The sequence below is a fragment of the Tachypleus tridentatus genome, chromosome 10 (genome assembly GCF_004210375.1).
Source record: "Tachypleus tridentatus isolate NWPU-2018 chromosome 10, ASM421037v1, whole genome shotgun sequence".
In the NCBI taxonomy this organism is placed as follows: domain Eukaryota; kingdom Metazoa; phylum Arthropoda; class Merostomata; order Xiphosura; family Limulidae; genus Tachypleus; species Tachypleus tridentatus.
In genome coordinates this window covers 75300710-75322532 of record NC_134834.1, presented here as the reverse complement: position 1 = coordinate 75322532, position 21823 = coordinate 75300710, and the positions used below count along the sequence as shown (strand labels likewise).

General features: G+C 36.0%; 1 pseudogene across 1 annotated transcript in view; it reads left to right on the top strand.

Moving 5' to 3' along the window:
- The window catches only part of LOC143229603 (uncharacterized protein CG43867-like), a 219381-nt pseudogene that overhangs the window by 96148 nt on the left and 101410 nt on the right, over nucleotides 1-21823 (top strand). Inside the window, exons 4-7 of the transcript XR_013015956.1 lie at nucleotides 7318-7449; nucleotides 11243-11326; nucleotides 11959-12099; nucleotides 15521-16360. The product of XR_013015956.1 is annotated as an uncharacterized protein CG43867-like (transcript). The remainder of the gene's footprint in view (nucleotides 1-7317; nucleotides 7450-11242; nucleotides 11327-11958; nucleotides 12100-15520; nucleotides 16361-21823) is intronic.

Genomic DNA, 21823 nt, shown 5'->3' with positions numbered 1-21823 from the left:
TAATATATCTCAGAACGGCTAGTATGGGAATTAATACTTTTATTGATAAGGAGAGAACAACGTTTTGACCTTCCTAGGTCATCTTCTTTTTCTCTCACTGGTGTTTGGGTATATATATTTGTATACCCAGGAGGATCAGGTACAGTAGACCTTTTTCTTCTTCCATTACTTTGTTTGAGTGGCCAGATTAATATATTTCGAATAAATACTGAATGGCTGGAATAATATGATAACTTTAGTCTGGTCCTTTTCAGGACAATGTTCATTTATATTGTTCTTTCACACTTTTTTAATAAGTCTAGAACGTAGGTGGTCTGATTTATTTTAACTCCATTTAATTATTACTGTTATTATTATTATTTTAAATTTGATTTTATCTTAATGAGCTAATGTATAAATTAATCGAGGAGAGGTGTTTAGGTCTCTCTTTATCATATATGCAATATCTGTCTAGTTCGCATAACAACTCATTTTTTTCGCCAATTTTAATCAAAATATTTTATTGTACTCTGTAGAAGTCTATCTGGTATTGTTTGTGTATTTGAGTAATTATGCATGAACTTTGAGGAAGTGGTTTTAGGTACTCTGTATGCTGATGTAATTAGTGTATTCTGTAATGTTTGGAGTTTGGTTTGTATTTGTTTTTCACTTACATTGATCCATGCAATGTATGTCTTGTATATTTTAATGATGTTTTCTGGTGTTGTTCCGTAGTTTTTACCAGTTAGACTCCTAGCATAGTTTATTCTTCGCCAAATTTTTGTTTTTATGTTATTTATATGTTTTATCCATGTAAGTTTCGAATCATATGTTAACCCTAAAAATTTTGCAGATGTAGCAGTTTGAAGAAGCTTTCCGTTCATGTAGATCTCAGGTTGAACTGTGACGCGTTTGGGTCTTTGAGTGGCATATTATTTACATACATGATGAAGAGAATAGGACTAACCACCCCTTCTTGAGGGACGCCAGCTTCTGGAGTGAAGAACTCCGAGAAAGTTCCCTCTACGTTTATTCTACATTTTTTTTTTTCCAAAAAGTTGGATACCCAGCGAATAAGTTCTCGCTGTAGTTCCATTTCATATATACGGAACCGAAGACCATTGTGTTATACAGTGTCGAATACTTTCTCGATATCAAGGAAGCAGGCGACAGTGCATTCTTTTTTATTAAAGCTGTTTATTATTGTTTCAGTTAATCTAATTAAGTGATCTGTTGTTTGTCTATATTTTCTAAATCTGTTTTGCTCTTCTGGTAATTTTGAATTAATCTCCAAAAATGTGGAGAGTCTGTTGCTTAATATTCTTTCAAGAATTTTGCCTACACAGCTGGTCAGGCTGATCGGTCGATAACTGTTTGGTTTATTGGCTGGTTTTTCGTTTTGTGGAACATTAAAATATTAGCTTGCTTCCAAGAAACTGGGATGCATCCAGAGTATAGAGATAAGTTAAATATTACTAACAGGTGGTCGAATAATTTTGGAGTGCCTTTTTTGAGAAGTATTTTTTGTATTCCATCATTTCCCGGCGCTTTGTTTTTTAAATTTTTTATTGCTTTTTGAAGTTCATTTAATTTGATTTTTTTGGTGAGTAGTTGTGTATTGTAGTCATATGTATTATTAATGTTGACTGGAAAGTGTGGTTTATATAATTCTATGTTATTTGTTACATGGTTGTTTATTTTATTTTATTTTAATATCGAGCATTCGACTGTAGGTCATCTTTAGGTTAAGAAAGAGAGAGTTTGATAGTGACCGTCGCCGGACACATGTCTTAGGGACGAGAGTATAGACGGGTACGGAACTGTAGGGGGCGTTGCAGGTGTTCCTTTATATTGGTTTAATTTTGGTTTTAGTTGCTGTTTAAGTAAGGCTTCTTTGATCTTGCGTTTCTTTATATTTGTTTCCCTACCTAATATATGGGCGTTTTCTGTGGTTGTGTTGTGTTTATTTGATTTGTGTGAAGGTGTTGTTTTGTCGTTTGAATCAACTTCCCATTTTTCTGCTTGTTTCTCCAATATAGAAGTCGTGACAGTTGTTGCATTGTATTTTATAAATTATGTTAGTGTTGTGTTTGTCACTGTAATCAACCCATTGATACACATCCCCAGCAACCAATTAGCAACTCTTATAGAACTCACAACGAAAACTAACTTTATATTCAATAACCAAAACTACCTACAAATAAATGGCCTAAGTAAGGGGAATCCCGTGTAACCAGTTCCAGCCAACATTTTTATAACACAGACTGAATCTCAACCGATCAATTCAGCCTTACACCCACCACTATAATGGTACAGATATGTTAATGATACAATTGCTGGATTCACATCTACAGAACACACATTTAGTTTTTTCAATCACGTTAACTCAATACACCCCAACATTAAATTCACCTGTGAACAGGAAAAACTAACCAAATATCATTTCTTAACCCCAATATCACTAGAACTGATACACAATTCAAAATAGAAATCCACAGAAAAATCAGCCATACCCATTCCCTGAGACTCAGCACATGAAACAAAACAAAAACTCATCATATTAAGAAACCAAATAAACACAGCCACAAAACTAAGGTCACCTGATAAAATTACTGATGAAATCAACAAAATAAAACAACACTTCATTAACATCAACAAATTTCCTCAAAAAACCGTAGAAAAAATTATACACACACACCTAGACCAACAACAAACAAACAGCAATAAATCCCAAGATACAACAAATTACAAAACCTTATAATGGTGCATATCATATGTTCCCAACATCAGCGAAAAATAACCAACATTTGGAAAAAAACTTAAAACACAACATTCCAGTACACACCAAATTTATTCAAAAACAGGTACAAAACTGAAGTCCATACTATGTAAAAAAACTACACTGACAAACACAACACCAACATAATTTATAAAATACAATGCAACAACTGCCACGACTTCTATATTGGGAGAAACAAGCAGAAAAATGGAAACTAGATTCAAAGGACAAAAAAATCACCTTCACACGTTTTTGAACACTGCAAATCAAATAAATACAATACAACCACAGAAAACACCCAGATATTAAGTAGGGAAACAAATATAAACAAACGCAAAATCAAATAAGCCTTACTTATACACCAACTAAAACCAAAATTAAACCAATGTAAAGGAACACTTTTGTATTTATACTAATTAATAATCTAACATCCACCTGCAACGCCCCCTACAGTCTCGTGCCCGTTTATATTCTTAACCTGAAGATGACCTAGGAATGTCGAAACGTTGTTCTCTGCTTATCAATAAAAGTGTTGATACCCATACCATCTGTCCTGAGATACATTTTTATTTCAAGTGGGTTTCTCGTCATCAGGTAACAAGCTAATGATTTGGACTTATAGCAGAAAATGTGTTTTCGTGGACTGCCTCGGACATGTTACTGCGTCATTTAACAAGTTACTTTACCTCTCTTGAGATGTACTTTTCACGAAGCAACTGGAGATGAGTGTCACTTTGTCTGTTGTTTCATGAAGATTGTACTTTACCTTTCTACCTAACCGCCTTTCTCTGTTTTCTGCTAATAAGTGTTTGTTGCCACAATTCACTCTAGCAGCAGACATTTTATTCGCCATATGCCATTGATGACACATTCGTTTGTCTGATATCTTGAATCAGCCTAACGTGAAACTGCCTTGGCCACTGTGGTGCCTACTGTATGTGTACCCACTATCACGTTTATATTGAATGGTGTAATATCATTGCTTTTCCACAAATCTGTTAGACTGGCTATAAATGTACTCGTCCTAGTTTGTAAAGTAGGAAGGATAATCTAATCTATCACGTGGTCACGCTATTCTGCATTTGCAGCTTAGGTTAGGTCCAAGTCTGAATACGTCTCAACACAGTTGCTAATAAGTGTATAATATGATGTATAAAACAGAACAGTTGCTCAAAAGCTTGCCTCGTTGAAAAAGTTTTCTTTTCATATTAGTTGCTCAGCGACAACACTGAAGGCCTATAACATTAGGAGTGGATTTAGATCAAATGGAAGCTGGTACAGTAGAATCGTATTTGCCCCCCTCTCAATAAATATAATTGCGCACAATGCATAAAAAACTAAAAATTTCTGTTCGTTGGGAAACCCTAAAGGGTGGGGGTCTTATTTCAACTGCTTTTTCTGCCTCACCCTTAATATAACCTTGTTCGTTCTGAACAAAACACAGATTGCCCATTGTGCAACTATATGCTTAACAACACGTAGAACAACACACAGTCAACATTACTTTTAAACTTATTTGAAATAAAATGCTGGTGGACTCGAATTTAGTCCTTTCAACGTAGAGTGTATGACAAAAGAGACAAAGCCGTTACTCTATCGTGTGATTTGTGATACACTAACTGACATATCCTTCACGGGACGAGAAAAACATATAGAACTCCAAGGTGTGGTATTGAAGAACCAGTGTTTTGTTTTCACTTTTTAAAATTTTATTCTCTTAGAGGATCGGTGAGATTTTTGAAATATATAACGCGCGACAAGAATCGTAACAATGCAGGAATGCGTCAGAGCTAGAATATTAAACCTAGTATAGCTTAAAGTAAACCTAATTTAGCAGTGTAAGACTAGAGGGAAGGTAACTAGGCATTCTACCGTGTTGGGCTACTCTCTTACCAACGAATAGTGGGATTGATCGTCCATTATAACGCCCCCACGGCTGAAAGGGCGAGCTTGTTTGGTGTAACAGAGATTCGAACCCGTAACCCTCAGATTACGAGTTGAGTGCCTTAACTACCTGGCCATGCCGGGCCTCAATCTGGTCAGACAACAATAGCTGAAGAGTTCGCGGTGAGATTTTTGAGGTGTACAACGCGCGATTAGAATCGAAATAATGCAAAAAGAACACGCAAAGCTGTATGGATTTCCCACCTTCACAGCTAAAACATTAAACCTAGTACAGGCATCAGACGCTATTATTTGTCAGCACACGATCACCGAAGAATCCTTTTTTACCAATGGCAAGCTTCCTGGTATAAAGTTACACACACGATTGGTTCTTTTAAGATTAATAATATTGTGGTTACTGTATCAGTGGCCTGGCGTATGAGGGTCGCCGCTTCGAATTCCCGTCACACCAAACATGTTCGCCCTTTCAGCCGTTGGGACGTTGTAATGTTACGATCAATCCCACTAGTCGTTTGTAAAAGAGTATTGTAAGTGTTGGCGGTGGGTGGTGATGACTAGCTGCCTTCTCTCTAGTTTTACACCGCTAAATTAGGGACGGCTATCGCAGATAGCCCTCGTGTAGCTTTGCGCGAAATGCACACAACCCAACCAAACTGTGTTAGAATGGAAGAAATGTCGTTCGTTGTTTCATTAAAAGATAATTACCTTTGTTTTCTTTAAAGCTCTTGTTTAAATAAACATTTCCAAATTTTTTATACTTTGAATAATTTATTCAAAGTTACTGAATTTCCATTTTAAGTAAAAGATGCGAGGTCTATTGGAAATATGATTGATTTTTTTTCATTTTTATAATGTGAGGTTTTGCTTTATATTTGTATAATAGGTAAGCTGGAAACAGAATGTGAAATGGGGTTAAACTTGAAGAGTGAAAATAATATTATCCCTATTATAACCTGAGCTGAGTATAGTTTTGTGGTTAACATATCGAATGTAGTTTCTACAGGTTTAACTTCACGTCTCATTATCGGAAAACAACAACAAAAACACGCTTCTCCTTACGTTATAAGAGTCTCTGTCCAATCTTACAATCTGATCAGTTTTGTTTTGTTTTTTTTTTGTTTTATTTCGCGCAAAGCTACGCGATGGCTATCTACACTAGCTGTTTCTAATTTAGCAGTGTAAGACTAGAGGGAAGGCAATTAGTCATCACCACCACCCACTACCAGCTCTTGAGCTACTCTTTTACCAACGAATAATGGCATTGGCCGTCACATTATAACGCCCACATATTATGAGTCGACTGCCTTAATCACCTGACCATGTCGGGCCTCTATCTGGTCAGACAAGAGTAGCTCAAGAGTTCGCGGTGGGTGCTGTTGACTAACTAGATACCTTTCCTTTAGTGTAGCAGTTCAAACTTTGGGACGACTAGTGCAGATAGCTGTGGAATAGCTCTACACGAATATCTGAAAAAGAAACAAACTGTGGTTGTTATGAAACATAATTTCTGCGGTATATTCAAATCTGTGATAGTCTCTTAAATATTGTTTCACTGAAGTCCATAAAATGTTTTGTTAACTGATGTTTGCGATCGAAACTGTAATTATGAATTAGTTTTTTTCTTTTGGCGTGTACAAATTAAAATATTAATTCATTGTTATTGAATTGTCATAGATATTGTGATTTAAACAGGATATCACAAGCTTTACCTTCGTAAGAGTAAATAAATATTTAAAGCGTATTCTTTCTTATTTAATTATACTTGGAATGGTCAAGAGCTTCTACAGGTAATGAATACAAATTGACTCTTAAAACTTTTGTTTTTATGTAAACACAGGAAAAGCTAATAATATATTGTTTGAAAAGACATTTACTATATAGATTGCAACTAGTTACATAACACTATTGTAGAAGTGAATCAGTTATGACGGTATATCACGTTACTTAAATACTCCAAACATTTTAAAGTTATTAATGGTAAGTAAAGAATTATACATAAAGTATTAAGTTTATAATGTATCTTCACCTTCTCTTTCAAATTAAACAATCGACTAACTCTGCAACAAATTTACATATCTTCGTTAGTATTAAGTGTGGGATTTCGATTTCGGCGTTAACCAGTTTAAATTAACTCTTTTACATCTCTGTTTACAGGTAAACAGCTCTTATAGTTTTGAAAACTGTGAATAAAAAAAGAGAGACAAATATTTTTATGTTTCAATACTTAACTGAAACTTGAAACTTGTGAACAAACTTTCAAAGTAACATTTATTAATGTAACATTTTTCAAGGTTAAAACAAATATTACGTGGTTTATCCCACATATGTACCTTATTAGTATCCCTCCTCCATTGTTCTAAAGTCCAAAAGCCATACATCGGTGATTTGGTGATTTATTAATAATTCAGATTTTAAGTGGTTACTGTAATTTAAAAGGTCTCTCGTTAGGATAGCCATAAATTTATGGACTTACATCGCTAAATTCCAGGGTTCAACGATGAACAACAATTCCAGTTTGCGTGTCAAACAAAGCGAACGTAATTGAACAAATATTACATTTTAAGCACAGCCCAGTATAATTAATCTCTGTGAAAGTTTAACTTCAATGTTGTTTTGATGTACATATTTTTATTAATTACTTATTACTGATTCAGGTAAAGCTTATGGAAGATCAACATATTACTTCAGATGAAGCCGAACAGTCACTGGATCTTTCTAAGATCCACTTGGAATATGAGGAGAAAAACGAAGTCATATCCAGGCTGGAAAAACAGGTGGAAGAACAGGTGAGAGGTTAGATCATTCGTCCAGTCTCAGGTGTTCATGCTTTAGTTTCGTTCGTGTATGATTATGAATTTTATATCATTTTGAAAACATGTGATCATGGATTTCAGTGTTTCTTGAGTGCACTTGGGATCATGGATTTTATTTTTATTTTTTTACATCTCTGCTTCTGGGTTTGAGGTTATTCTGTATATCTATGGGTTTAAATGTTTTTAATATTCGTGTGGACTTGGATTTTGGTTGTCGTTTTCATAGATCTTACAATGCAAAAAAACCGTGTTTCGATACCGGTGATGAGCAAACACATAAAGCTCATTGTGTAGCTTTGTGCTTAACTTCAAACAAATACTTCTTTCAACCGTTGGCCTCTGGTGATTGAACAGTAAGTCTAAGGATTGTGGATCTGAGGTTTGCGTCTTGTTAACGCTAAAAAGACGATCAGGCTCCACACTTTGAAGCCGTCAATGGGTTATAAGAGTGACTGACAACTCCCACTATTCTATGTGACAAGAATAACTAACTCAAGAGTTGACACTTAACTAAACAGCCTTACCTCTTGTCTATAAATACAAAATTAGAGACGGGCAGCACAGATAGCCCTCAAGTTATGGTCTTAATTGGAATTTATCTAAGCTAGTCTCTATTAGTACGAATAATTTCAGCAACCTAAACAAAATTCAATTAAAATAAAACAAAACGGCATATGAAATATGGAAAACGTTTTTTGGTTAGTTATTTTTCTCTACTAGTTTAGGCTAGGAGAGTACTAGCTAAACTGCGAAATGTTTTAGTGATAGTTCGTCGACTTATTTCTTTCCTTACGTTATTCACCGGCCTTGATTGCTTTCCTTCCGCCACCTTGATCCGACTGGACTCTTACTTTCTCCCTTCTTTGAAACCGGCCCGGTATGGCCAGGTGGTTAAGGCATTTGACTCGTAATCCGAGGGTCACGGGTTCGAATACCCGTCACACCAAAAATGCTCGCCCTTTCATCCGTGGGGGTGTTATAATGTGACGGTCAATCCCACTACTCGTTGTTAAAAGAGTGGTCCAAGAGTTGGCGGTGGGTGGTGGTGACTAGCTGTCTTCCCTCTAGTCTAACATTGCTAAATTAGGGACGGCTAGCGCAGATAGCCCTCGAGTAGCTTTGCGCGAAATTCAAAACAAACCAAAAATCTCTGAAACTCCTTTCACTACTTCAATCTTCAGTATCAATCTAGTTAAACAAAAACAAGCCTAATCAAAAATTTAATCCAAATTCTCAATGTTTACAACGAAATTCTATCGCGAGCGGGGCGAAGGGGACATCAGTATCCCTGAACACCCCAGTTGGGAGTTTATCTTCCTGGAAAACTAAACACCTCGCACAGGAGTTTTGCTGTTGTTTTGTTTTCTTTTTGCGAAAGAAATATATATATATATCATTATCGTGTGTGTATATATATATATATACTCTTCAAAACAAGAAACGCAAAAGGGATATTTTTGTTATTTTAAAGAGAAATATATGTAATAACGTTACAAGCTCAGAGTATGTGATGTTACACGTGTTAAGGCACTGATTGTCAGACCAAAATGACAATAAAAGTTGTGAACTTTGAAAACGGAGGAAAACATCGGATTTTTCGCCAAAACACATGCGTGTCTAATAAATTTGTTTGAGAGATCTACATGTTCTGCAAGTGCAACATGTGCAAAATCCCTATAAAAGTGACGGGTTCTCGGTTTCCATAGCTCAATGTTAAGCCACCGACACGCAATACGCCAAGACTGACTGAAGCACAACGCAACAACGCCATTGGTTGCTTGGAAGCAGGCGAATCTCGATCAGATGTTGCCAGAGCTGTGAATGTCCACCCAAGCACCATCACAAGGCTATGGAATCGTCACCAACAACATGGATCAACTCGTGACCGTCCACGATCTGGCAGACCTCGTGTGACCACGCCCGCACAAGATCGCAACATCCAGTTACGTCACCTTCGGGATAGGACCACCACTGCGACGTCTACTGCCTCAACCATACCAGGGCTGCGTAGGATTTCCGATCAGACCGTACACAACCGTCTACGAGATGCAGGAATCCGACCTCGACGTCCAGTCAAAGGCGTCATCCTCACCCAGCAACATCGTCAAGCACGGCTGGAGTGGACTCGGGCACATCGGGTATGGCCTCATCGACGATGGAGGCATGTTTGGTTCAGCGATGAATCACGTTTTATGCTTCGTAGGCAGGATGGAAGGACCCGTGTTTACCGTCGCCGAGGTGAACGTTTTGCAGCAAATTGTGTGCAGAATGTTGACAGATATGGTGGTGGCAGCGTCATGATGTGGGCTGCCATCGCCAACAATGCTAGAACAGACCTGTTGCACATTCGAGGGAATCTTACAGCTCAACGATACGTCGACGAGATTCTTAGGCCCCATATGCAACCCATCATGGTGAACGTCAACGACGTTTTTCAACATGACAACGCCCGTCCTCACACAGCCCGACTCACTACTGTCTTCTTGAGACACCACAACATCAACGTTCTTCCTTGGCCCTCCAGATCACCAGATTTAAACCCCATCGAACATCTTTGAGACGAGTTGGACCGACGTCTGCGGCGGCGACAACCTCAACCGCAGACTCTACCTCAGCTTGCAGCAGCTTTGCAAGCTGAGTGGACAGCCATTTCACAGGATGTGATTCGCCATCTCATCGCTTCCATGGGCAGGAGATGCCAAGTAGTTATTGATGCTCACGGTAGGCATACTCGTTATTGACGTTGAGTGACGTTAAACTTCACCTAGTGAGCGTGGACTTCGCCTTTGCAGACTTTGGATGTTCAGCAGTGAATGTGCCAAGTTTCAAACATGCCATACAGAACTACCCGGAATAAATATTTTTTTGAAGAGTATATATCATTATCATGTATATCAACGCTGTTTTTGGGTTAATGGTATGATTCTCGGTACATAATGGTTTGTTAAAAGTTTATCTAGATTTCTACATACATGGACTTCACATGTCTAGGTTTCATAATATCTGAACTTCACCTTGCAGTGTGCCCAGCTTCATTCGTACAAGAACTGCATGTGGCAATGTGTTTAGGTTTCTTTATAGACGAACAACACAATGCAGTGTGTCTATGGTTGTTTGTGTTTTTAGTAAACAAACTTAAGCTAGCGGTTTGTGTTTAGTTTCTTTATACAAATGAACTTCATCTGGCAGTATGTTTAAGTTTATTTATACAAGAAATTTACTTGGCACTATGTTTAAGCTTCTATATACAAGAACTCCACTTGGGAGTGAGCCAAAGTGTCTTTATATACGAGCTTCACTTGACATTGTGTTTAGAGCTCTTTATAAATAGACTTCATGTCTTAGTATATATACATTACTTTATACATGAATAGTGCACATAGGTTTCTTTGAGTAAACGTAATAATGGAAACTGAAATAACACCGAGTACACAATACAAGACAGAAAATATACAATGTTTAGTACAAGACAACGTATTTACTTTGTACAATATCGTTGTTTTATTCTATGTGCTGGTAATATTTGCGAGTTTTTCGTTTATGGTGAAAACTTTAAATAAAAATGGTGAACTACATTAAGATAAAAATTATTTAACAGAAAAAAAAAGTATAGAATTCCAAACTTTTTCCGACTTGTCTCGGGTTTTAAGTATCTGCGTGGTTGATTCTGTTGAAATGATTGCTAATAACAAATCAAATGTTTTTGGACTTGTTTTGCTTCAAAAGCAGATCATTTCTTTATTAACGCACTATTTTGTTGCTTTAGAAAAAGTTTCGGACAGAGGATGCCAAACAAGTGGAAGCCAAAGCAGCAAAGATCAAAGAATGGGTCGCCAATAAACTTAAAGATGTGAGTTGTGGCTTTATTTTAAAATTGATTTTTGATTTATATGTATATATTGAATTATTTTTAAAAAAGTATAATTTTTGAAACTTTCATAATTGAACGATTGTTTCAGTCCAATTTCATTTGGTTACTGCTTTCTAAGGACAAGGTTTGGTCATATATAAAAAACATTTTCGTTTTAGTAAATATAAAATTTATTATATTACAATAATAATAACATCAATAATGTGTTTAGGTTTAACATTATGTTTTATAGTGAATATGGGAGTGTTTATCATGATAATTAGCAATTATATACACATTTCTTTATGGTTTTGCCTTGTTTATTATAAGTCGCACTTTGACTGCTTATTAAATAAACATTATCAATCGTTTGATCATTATTTTTACAAATACAACATGCGATTTTTGCATGGCTTCGAATGAACAGTGGTTTGGTTTCAAATGTTCGTGTAGAGGGCGCTGCTCACCGCTTTTATATTTTATGACGTTTTTTGTGTTTCTTGCAACTAAACCGTTCTGTTACTGTTTATTTCTAAACCGCTAGCCCACTTCTTTCGTTTCAAGGAATATTTTTGGTTCAGTCGTGAAATTTTGAATCCGGAAATGACGATTTTTGGTTTTCTCCCTTAAAGCTGGAGCAGCAGAACCAGAATCTGAAGGAACAAAACGAAAAATGTAAGGAACAACTACAACTTCTTAAAACTCGTCTTGTCCAGTTATCTCATGTTAACCACCAATCCAACATGAAACAAAGGGATCGAGGAAGCACAGAGGTGGTCATAACCCAACTTGTTTATCTTGTCTTATCCCAAAATATCATATAATTAACAACATTTTCTATCATTGTTTCAGCTTGCTTTCTCAAACCCAACTATTTAAGTCCTAGGCAGAGAATTCTTTAATGTTCAATTACTGTGATTCTTTGATATTTTGTGATGTAAACATATTCCATTAAAAGTCAGTACTTATAGTATGGAAATTGTTTTCATTTGTTTTTACTGCATAGGCTTCTAAAAGTGCATCCTTCTTTAATTAGTTTATTTATCAATTATATATGTGTGTGTGTGTGAAACTACAAATTATTGTACCAGTGTGATGCACCAGGCTTTGGTCCCATTATTGTAACATGCCATTGTTTTAAAACGTTAATCGTTTTTTATGAATGTTAAAATGAATTGTTGTAAATATTTTCCATATACTTATTGTATTATACCATTATACTATGGATTAGAAAAAGAATATACATATACATATTTCAGTGCAGTTTTACACGTTTTTGTGCGGGTTTTTTACGCTCACTTAACAAGATAAAAGTAATTAGACACTTATTTCATTCCTCCCCTCAAGTTAAAGTTCCATGTCATAGACAGAATCTCAATTGGTTTGTATAAGCATGGCAGTAACTTTGTACTGTTTCTTCCCTACGCTGTAGGTCATATCTAAGCGAAAGGGTAGCACAAAGGTCTATACAAGCTAGTATGAACCCAGATTTAATGTTCCCTGAAAAATGGATAATGAAACTAATCTAATGTAGGTAATCTACGGCTGTGGGACACCACGCAATCTTTATATGCAAATGTGTCTTCTCACATTTAACAGTTGGAACTTAATCCAGAGCTATCGAACCGAACAGTTAAAGAAGTAAAACCCAAACAGTTTTAAGTATTCCTTAACACTCCTACGAAAAGACGTTTCTAGTCCTGATTTCTCCAAGCCCGTTCCCCTGGCTGTGGTTTCGCTAGATAGTAGATAGGGACACTGGGAATCTCGTTAATCCATTCATTAATAGATTTAAATGGCAATTTCATTTAAATACAAAATTATTAGCCTAATATTAATAATCTTTCAAGTTGCTCTGGGACCTATTAGTCCCCACTTTTCGTAGGAGTGTTAAAATGTCTTTACGATTGTGTTTAAGTCCTGCTTCTGCAATCCCCATTTAATTTGTTTTTTCCGTATTATAAACTTAGAACGTATCTCCTGGTCCTAGTTTTACCTAAGACTGCCCCCCAGAAAGACATTGACTTCATTAAATATGTTGCTTCTGAGGTTATCTGTTGCGCAGCTGCGCCTGGAGGCATTAATGTAATTATTTTATGTTTTGTATATACGGCTTGAAGACATTTATTTCATTCTATAAGTGGGCTGAACGTATCAGACTATGGAGTTGCTGGTTTACTGCTTATACCTAGTTACCGCAAAGAAAAAATCGCGTTCTATAATTTGAGACTGTGGTTGTGTTATGAAGATTAAAGTTACGACAGAAAGTGTTCGTACCCCTGCGTCCCGAGTGGTTTTTTGCTCATAACTCCAAAAGTATCACGAGTAGGCTAATATAAGTATAATATATTATAAATATTATACTAACACACATCTACATAATTTTTTATGTAAATTAAACGACAAATAATCTGTTTATAAACAAATAACGAAAAATAGGAAGAGAGAAAGTGTTCGTACAGTTCAGAACGTATGAAAAACTGATATTCCCGTTAAAATTTTGTTTAGTTTGGCGAATAAACTACATCATACCATTCCAGAACTAGACACTGGGTTCATAATTATTGGAATTTAGCCAGCAAAAAATGTACTTCCGGTAATTTAGCACCATCTCCGTCATTATCTGCTTGGTCATCATGGCGAACAGGAAACAACTGTCCATTGATTTAAAAAACCGAATTATTGTAAAATACAAGTCTCGTATGTCTCTTTCCGGTATTGCTCTACTGTTCAAAGCATAATTGCCAAGTTTTAGCTTACAGGATAAACTGCTAACCTCCCTTGTTCCAGACGCCCCACCAAAATTCCAGAGAGAATCAAGATGAAGGTTGTCAGAGAAGTTAGTTGGAACCCCCGTTTAACACGTAATGACATACAGAAACTGGTAAGGGAAACTGAGGTTGAAGTAAGCACCTCTACAGTTACGAACATGCTACGCTCTTCTGGGTTCAAAGCATGCCGTCCTCGTAGAACTCCATATTTAAAGCCTGTTCATTTATAAGCATGATTGAGGTATGCAAGAAAGCATGTAGATAAAACCTTTACCAATTGGAAGAGTATTCTTTGGTCGGACGAGACTAAAATCGAGCTTTTCGGCCACAATGATGTTCGCAATATTTTCCGTAAGAAGGGGGAACGAAATCTTCCAAAAATAACCGTCCCTACAGTTAAACACGGAGGTGGCTCGATCATGCTATGGAGTTTCTTCAGCTCTTCTGGTGTAGGCAGCCTTCACCGCGTCAACGGAATCATGAAAAAAGAAGAGTACGTTGATATATTAGGTACTTATATCAAGAATGATGCTCGGAACTTGCGGCTTTGGCATCGTTGGATCTTCCAGTACGACAATGACCCCAAGCACACATCGAAATGTGTGCAATCCTGGTTGTAGAGGAACCATATAAACATTCTGGAGTGGCCATCGCAGCCACCCGATCTCAACCCAATTGAAAACGTTTGGCATGAGTTGAAGACCAGGGTTCGTCAGCGTCATCCAAAAAAACTTGCAAGAGTTGGAGGCCTTCTGTAAAGAAGAATAGAAGAAAATACCAGTCGAGTACTGTCAAACGATCATGGAGGGGTATGAGGAGAGATTGCGCCAAGTAATTCATCTGAAAGACTATACAACTGACCATTAAAGTGGACACACGGACACGTTTTGCCCCTCCTATGTTTGGTTATTTGTTTATAAACAGTTTACTTGCCGTTCAATTTACATACAAATTTATGTAGATGTGTGTTAGTATGAGGAAAAAACTACTTACAACGCAGGGGTACGAACACTTTCTGTCGTAACTGTAAGTAGCTAAGGAATAAATTTCCGAAATATTGTGTATTAAGAAAATGGCCTCTATCGGAATATAATCAGGGCTAAATTTTGAATGTAAAATAAAAATTGAAAGAAGAAATATTTTGTTGGATTTGTAAACTTATAATTAAATTGTTTTATGTTTGTTAATTTTGATTATTGCATTAAAATTAAGGCGCATTTATTCGTTTGTGTTTTCAACATTAGATGAATCTTTCATGAGTCATGAATTCAGTTGAGATCTACAGTTTCAGTTGTACAGTCATAATAAAGTGTTATACTGTTTACTTTTAATATATATGCATTTTAACATGTTAAACCTTTCCCTCTTGCTCAACAGCAACTACGTGAATGAATTTAATAGGCATCATTAATTATTCCTTTAGGACTCCTACACAAGGACCTATGAAGATGACAGTTTACCAGTCGAGATGATAGAACCATCTTCTCCTGTGGGTATAGAATTGCCCTCTGATGTTTTTAGTTTAACTGAAGCAGGCACGAACCACGTCACTAATGCTGGGTTGGATGTTTCTGTGAAGAAATCTCAAGGTAGTTTCGCTCCTCCTAAGGTTGTTATTGAAAGGAAGAAGCATGAATTAATTGGTAAGGAAGGTGCGTGTGTGGAGGACTTTCACTCTGAGCTAAACAGATCACAAACTTTTGACTTGGAATCAGAACAAATGATGTCAGACACAATCACGCCTCCACTGCCTCGTTCTCGAACGAGGAATATTGCTGTAGAGGACTTTGTTTATTCTGCAAATTATAATTACGAAAAAATAAGTTTAGTACAGAAAAAGGTACTAGTACCTCTTCCTAAACAAAGAGTTATTACTAAACATGCACAAGAAGGGAGAGGATCCTCACATTCCTCCTCGTCTCGTTCAGGGTCCCCAGCCAGTTCTCAAGAGCGGTATCGATATACGGCCACAGAGTCTACTGATCCTGGAGCCAGTAGTAAGCTTAGGACTTACAAGTCATCTATTACAACTTACGGAAGCCTGGATCGTAAGTTAAGTAGTCGCAGAAAATTCACTTTAACAGAATTTCGGGGTACTAATGAACTGAGACGAACAGCTCGGACTGACGATGAACTACATGATTACGCAGAGATTTATACACCTAGTAATGACATACATTATCCGCCTCCTTTGGTGCAATACGGAGAAGAGGAAGATGATGTAAGACCACCTACACCACCTCTTCATCGATGTCCTTCGTGGGTAAGTTTGATTCTTATTATTTAAAAGAGTAGCAGCAGGAGATATTTTAGTATTTTGAAAATTAACATGTCTAAGATATTTTATTTCTCTGCTGTAGCATTGAAATTTCAGTTCAGTTGTTATACGGATTTGTTGAAAGTTGCAAGATTTTATTTCAATGTTTTGTGATATAATTTAATGATAAATATCATCATACTTTTTATTTAAAAATCAGTGTTAAATGTGTTAACGATCTCTGTCTTCGAAATATACTTGGTGCACGTACACAGACTCCAAAACAAGATTATATTTATTTCAATCAGCGTTTCATTTCAGTAATTTATTCAGGAGCCACCTTTTGCATATACCACTTGGCTAATAATACGTAAAAACTATACACTTTTAAATTTGTTATATAGATAAAAAAATCCGAGGTGCCTGTCTTTTGTCCGGGTTATGAATTTAAAAAAAGAAAAGTAGAATGGACGCTATGATAAATAACAAAAAAGTCCTAACTTTCACACAATTTATTTATAACATAACATATTTTTACAGTATTCATTACTATCCCAGTACAAGTAAGAACTCACTGTGTATTAAATAAACATGGTATACAATGTGCGATGGTCAGGGTAACTTTGTAACAGGCAAGTAGTGTCGCCATCTATGAATGTAATTAACGTTAACTTATGCCAAAGATAACTTTTCAATAACTGCAATAATGAGTGGAGGTGATGTCGTGAAAACCCACTTGTAGAGAAATATATATGCAAAAACGGCTCGTTTGGGTTGAGAAAATATTTTACATAGAAGAGCGAACAACGTTTCGACCCTCTTCGGTCATCGTCAGGTTCACAAAGAAAGAGGTAACTGACCGGAAGCTGACCACATGTTTGAAAGGGGTTGTGCAACTGAGTGTCGGAACGTAGAAGGCGGTGTTAGATGTTTGAATATATAATTTTATTTATTTTATTATATTAATATAGGTATAAAGGCGTTCCCTTATATTGGTTTATTTTGGGTTTAAGTTGTTGTATAAGTAAGGCTTCTTTAATTTTGCGTTTGTTTATTTAGTATTTGAGTGTTTTCTATGGTTATGTTGTGTTTATTTGACTTGCAGTGTTCGAAAACGTGTGAAGGTGACTTTTTATGTTCTTTGAATCTGGTTTCCATTTTTCTACTTGTTTCTCCAATGTAGAAGTCGTGGCAGTTATCACATTGTATTTTCTAAATAATGTTGGTGTGGTGTTTGTCAGTGTAGTTTTTACATAGTATAGACCTCAGTTTTGTGCCTGGTTTTTGAATAAATTTGGTATTAACTGGAATGTCATATTTTGTTACTAGTTTTTGCCAAATGTTGGTTATTTGTCTGCTGATGTCAGGAATATATGGTATACAGCAGTATATGGTTTCGTGACTTTTTTGATTCGTGAGATATATTTACTTTTGTTGGTTGATTTTGCTTTCTGTCTAGGTGTGTGCGTATAATGTTTTCTACGGTTTGTGGAGGAAACTTATTGATGTTGATGAAGTATTGTTTTATTTTGTCTAATTCATCGTTAATTTTATCTGGTGAGCATATTTTTATGGCTGTGTTTATTTGGTTTCTTAGTATGTTGAGTTTTTGTTTTGATTCATGTGCTGAGTCCCAAGGAATGTATAGTCCAGTATGGGTGATTTTTCGGTGGATTTCTGTTTTGAATTGTGTGTCGGTTCTTGTAATTTTGAGGTTAAGAAATGATATTTGATTGCTTTCTTTCTGTTCACATGTGAAGTTAATGTTGGGATGTATAGAGTTAATGTGATTGAAAAAATTAAGTATGTGTTCTGTAAATCTGAATTCCGCAGTCGTGTCGCTACATATCTGTACCAGTATAGTGGTGGATGTAATGCTGTGTTAATTGCTTGTGTTTCAACTTGTGCCATAAAAATATTGGCTAGAACTGGTGATACTGGGTTGCCCATGCTTGGGCCATTTGTTTGTATATAGTTTTGGTTGTTAAACATGAAGTTTGTCTTTATCGTGGTGAATTCTATGAGGGTTGCTAATTGGTTTCTGGGATTCCCAGTACTGGGATACTGGGATACTACAGACATTCTCAGACATGCGGTCAGCTTCCGGTCAGTTACCTCTTTCTTTGTGAACCTGACGATGACCGAAGAGGGTCGAAACGTTGTTCGCTCTTCTATGTAAAATATTTTCTCAACCCAAACGAGCCGTTTTTGCATATATAATGAGTGGAGGTGTTGTACACCCTATAAACATGCCCCTTGTTTCCAACTAGCATTCCGCAACGTTTGGTTGAAATTGGTGCAGCGGAAAAACGGACAGGCATACAGAATTTTGTGGGATATATATATAAGGAGTACGAAACATGTTATCGAGAATAATATTATTTGACTTAAAACCAAAATATACACCAACGTCTAACGATACAAAAAAAATGCGAAGCATAAAATTATGAAGGAATTCGGTTGTACAACGGCGTAAAAGAAACAAATGAAAAATGTTATTAAAAAAGGAAATATGATTTGGAAAGTAAAGATCACTATAGGGGAATGAAGAAAGATTTACGATCACAATACCAATGTTGTTCTACAAGTAATATGCAGTAAGGATTCTTTATATTTAACGTTAAGAAAGTCAGTAGTCGCTGTGGGGATTTTTGTTTGTAAGGGCAGTAAGATGTACCGGCACCATTATTGAGTTGATTTAAGGCTATTATATTTTCAACAAATCTGCCGTGTAATACACGAATTATAAATTATAAAATTCACTGTATATTCTACAAGTTACTCTATAAATAACATTTATTTTACTGCGCATTTATTCCCTTCTCCTACGTCTTTAGCAAACTTTTTTCTTTTTTTCTGTGGGCATTATTTGGGTTGTAAGCAGCACGTATTAATATTTGTTTTAATGTTCTCTCTGGTTGCAGGTTCGAATCCCCGTCGCACCAAACATGTTCACCCTTTCAGCCGTGGGGGCGTTATAATGTGACGGTCAATCCCACTATTCTTTGGTAAAAGAGTAGCCCAAGAGTTGGTGGTGGGTGGTGATGACTAGCCGCCTTCCCTCTAGTCTTACACTGATAAATTAGGGACGGCTAGCGCAGATAGCCCTCAAGTAGCTTTGCGCGAAATTCAAAACAAACAAACAAACACAACAAACAATCTCTGATTTTTGTACAAGTCCTATTGGTAACCCCAACCTTGGTATCACTAACTACAAATCTCTTTTTACGTTTGATACTAACACTTGGAATAGCCTTAGCTATTTTTAGTATTTTTTGTACTTCCTATTACATGATGAAACTCTTGGTTATGCAAATGGTATATTAATTGTTTAATTATCAGACATTATGTTTCTGGTAAGGCAAATTTGGCAATAAATATTGGGAATCAAATACAGTTTCTATGATTATTAGTTTGGTTTAAACTAAGTTGTTGAATCAGTTTGTTTGCAGACAGTATTATCTACCCTTATACGACTTTGACCAACTTCCCGTACTGGGATACTCAAATCTGGTTTGAAAATTAAAACAACGTAGCACGTGTTAGGAACATGAAAAACACGTACGATGGGTTCTAATTCGTTTGAGTATGAGTAAAGACTGTGTACTTGTAGATTAAACCTAAATATTACAAAAATACACTTGATATGTTTTCTGTATGTTTCAAAAGGTGCATAAGTCTACGGTTTTACAACGCTAAAATCAAGGGTTCGATTCCCCTCGGTGAGCTCAGCAGAGAGCCGGATGTGGCTTTGCTATAAGAAAAACACGAACACACATAAATCTTCCAGGCATTTGACTTTTAAAGAATTATAACAGAGGCTGGTGAGATTGAAAAACAAAATTGTAAACAAGGCATTATGAAATATTTGCGATGATCAAAATTATATAAAATTCCATAACTAGATATATAAATATCACTAAGAATCGAAATTTGAGACAAAAAATATCAAGATTTATACTTAAAAAAAACAACATTGCAAGGTGTCTCTTTCTACATCACGAAAACCTATATCACCCACTCTAAGCTCTTGGTTCCATATATCTAACATTATTTTTATTTGAAAAGTTACATTTGAAACTAATTTGTTCCAATATAAATACAAAGATTTCACACCGACAAACAGCGCTCTTAAAAAAAACGTGATAAATAGATATATATAACGTGCTAATAAATGTATAATAATAGGGAGATTCAAGTAAAAGCTGTGTTGGCGTTGAAACCTACGTTCTGTTCGCCACTGTTTTTAAACACTGTTTTCTTTGTAATTTCGTTCCAGGTAAAGGACGAAATAGTATAGGAAACGAAAATACTCTGGCTTAACTGTTCGCCAGTGATTTACAATGTAGTTTGATTTACTATTTGTCATTTTAGTTGCAGGCTTTTTAGTAAATACTTGACAAGCATTATAGGACATAACGACTCTTCTGGAAGCGTTATTACCTTTTGTAAATGTTGTCCAATAGGCAGATATAAATTTTTCAATGAAACATAAAAAAGGCATTATTGTCTTTATCACCACAATGAGAGTTTGGTATTATTGTCTTTAGCACCACGATGAGAGTTAGATATTATTCCTTTGGATTATTTTCTTAAATTATACTTTGGTTATCTTTTTCATAGCCATCTTGTACGATTTGTTGTTCTTGTAGAAAGGTTAACTTGTTGACTGCCAAGTATTTCAGCTGCTACGGCAACTTCGATCCAAGTTCAAAATACAACTCTAATGCTTCTTCATTTTGTAACCTTTTTCGTGACGCCATTTTGGATCAAAAGTGAAACAATATGAAAGTAGGTCAAATGCATGTATGGTGCTGACATCTAGCGTTGACGTTAGGTATTATTGAGAACGTATTAACTCGTCCGTGGCACTGTGTTACCGATCGGCTTGGACGAGTTATCTCGTCTACGACACTGAACAGGTTAATACTTTTGTGCATGTTCATGAATTACGTGGTTAGTAATATATTGTGACAATTTTCCACTTTTGTGATATATACCGATTTATTCTAATTGATAACACTTCATGGTAAATAAAATACAACTAATCTTTACTTGTATTCGTTATGAACTCATGCGACTCTTTGTGAGGTATGACAGTTATAAAATCATCCGTGATTCGGTTTATTTTATCCTGCTTTTAGTTTGAAACCTTTCTCGGTTGCGGGACATTTATAACCTACTACTGCGGTGCATTTATTTGAAATTTTATGGTATCCAATGACTGCACCACATGACTTTATTCACGGAAATACTAATATGGACATTTGTAATTTTGTTGCATCTCTTAATTAGATCCTTTATTTTATCTTCTACATTTACTTACTGTAGAGTCCTCAACTTTTCTGAACAAAATGATTCTTCCCCTAAAGCATTCTGCATCCTGACTGAAATTCTTCCCTATAACCCCTAGTATGTGTGCCCCTTACATAGTGTATCTAATATTATTTGGCTTTATAGCATTAGTTA